Raw genomic sequence first — 2,268 nt, 5'->3', positions numbered from 1 at the left:
GTGAGCCACCACGCCCGGCCTAAAATTTTATTTTCTTAAGTAAGTATCTTTTAAAATTATGTTATTCTTTTACCTTTAGTGTTCATTGTTTGTTTTCTCATGTCTCTGAAACTTTTTAGCTGTCTATTTGTTGTTAATTTCCTTGTCTGTTACTTATCTACGGAAATGAGAGCCTCATCTGTCCCAGAATAGGTGTAGGACCTGACTAGACACAGTAATTAGGTCAACAGAATTATAAAAGTGTGGAGAAGAAGGGTCTTTGGCTACTAGATAAGTAAATATCTTAAAAATATTTAAGAGGAAGATAAGTAGTCTGGAATTCAAGAAAGATATAAAGTTGTCCTAGAAATTAATTGTTCAGTCTGATAAAGTTATGAAAAAAGAAACTGGAGAAAGTTGAGGTTCCAGCTTGAGAGAGACCCTAGAGAGATCAACAATTTTTATAATGCTGTAAGAACATCCTTTGCCATTATGTCTGCCTTAGAGATGTTATTGAGAATTTTTTTGTTACATTATATTCTGTTGGCACTGATGCCATCATTTTATGTTGGTTGTATTAGTCTAACTCAATTCTGGAGGTGCCTCATTGTTTCTTCCATCAACTGATCTAGCCAATATGGAGATGAAAACTATAGCAAATGAGAAAGAAAAATACAACTGGAAAACTTGGATGCATTAGAAAAACTGAACAGTTTTCTAGAAAGCCAAGTGTTAGAGAAAAACAGAAGCTAGAGGAAAAGAGAGGAAAAAAAGAGAGGACCCCAAAACTCTGTCCTGGCTAACGGAGTCATGACCACACATTATCCTTGGATGAAGGCTTCCTTTATGGTAGCGATTGCACAGAAGTATTTGGAGCAGGTTATAATACACATTATATGTACAATGAAATCATTAAAACAGAAAAGGAGCCAAAATTGATGTCTTTGCTTCAAATCTTGCTTCCTTCTAGTTTATTCTCTTCCAGTGGTTGGGGGAGTCTAAGGGAAAATGACTAACAGAATGTTGGAAGTAATGGTGTGTGACTTCCAAGGTTAGATCAGAAAAGGCATTGAAGCTTCTGCCTTGATCTCTTGGATCACCTTTTCTGGGGGAAACCAGCTACTGGGTCATGAGTACACTCAAGCAGCAGAGAGTCCCTCGTGGAGAGGAACCAAGTTGGCCCCATTAACTTGGTAGTCATGTAGCCATGTGAATGAGTGGATCCCACCATCCCAGCCAAGCCTCTGATAACTGCAGGCCCCGTCAATATCTGACTGCAACCTCATGAGACACATCCAAGCTGCTCCAGAATTCCTGACTTACAGAAACTGTGAGAGATAATACGCATATGCTTGTTGTTTTAAGCCACTAAGTTTTGGAATGATTTGTTACACAGTAATATGTAACTAGTATACAAGTGATCACAGGTAATATTTTTATTAAATATTTGCACAGCATAATATCTGGGCCTCTATGCTTGTAGCCTTTGATTTTTGTTTTTTTACCACTCACTGACTGTTAAGTCAAAGCCACAAATTTTAGGTTTTTGTTATAGCCACACCTAACCTCAATATGCCAATTTTTATAAACAGACAAGATAATGCTAGATACTATAACAGATAAATCTTGACATCTCGGTGGATTAATACAATAAAAGTTTAGCCTTCATTTCATGTGAAGTCCAAAAGTCCAATTAACGGGAATTGGTTGGGGTGGGGAGCCCTCTGGTCTACAGTCACTCAAAGACTAACTGACGTCTTCATCACATGGCTTCCAAGGTTGCCCTGGGTGACAGCACTTTCAACGCATGATGCCATCTTCAATATGTGGCTTCTGAGATTGCTCTGGGTGACAATATCCAGAAATTCAAATGAAAATCTCTTTTCCTTCCTTTATTTATGACAAAGAAAGTATGCTTGCTTTCGAGCCTGAAATTCCTAGGACCTTCAGGTAACCTCTTCCTCAGATATATTACTATGTACTGTCAGCCTGCTCTGTTGCTGGAGAGTGCTTGACCATTATCTCCTTCCTGCCCTGGGAGATGTCTCAGTACTCGTCCACTGATTCATCAAACATTACTATGTTCCAGGCACTGTGCTAAGTACTAAATATTCAGTGATATATGGGATAAAATCTCTGCCACAAAGTTGCTTGAAGTCAGATGGGAGAAAAGTAAATAAATACAATTTGATGAGTGCCACGATAGAAAGGCACACTAGTTCAGAGAGGGAGGGACTAACTTTGTCTTGGGAAGTTTATGAAATTTCATGAAGAAGGAGACAACCAAGC

The sequence above is a fragment of the Propithecus coquereli genome, unplaced genomic scaffold (assembly GCF_000956105.1).
Source record: "Propithecus coquereli isolate 6110/MARCELLA unplaced genomic scaffold, Pcoq_1.0 Scaffold197, whole genome shotgun sequence".
NCBI lineage: Eukaryota > Metazoa > Chordata > Mammalia > Primates > Indriidae > Propithecus > Propithecus coquereli.
Note: the sequence above shows the minus strand (reverse complement) of the source record.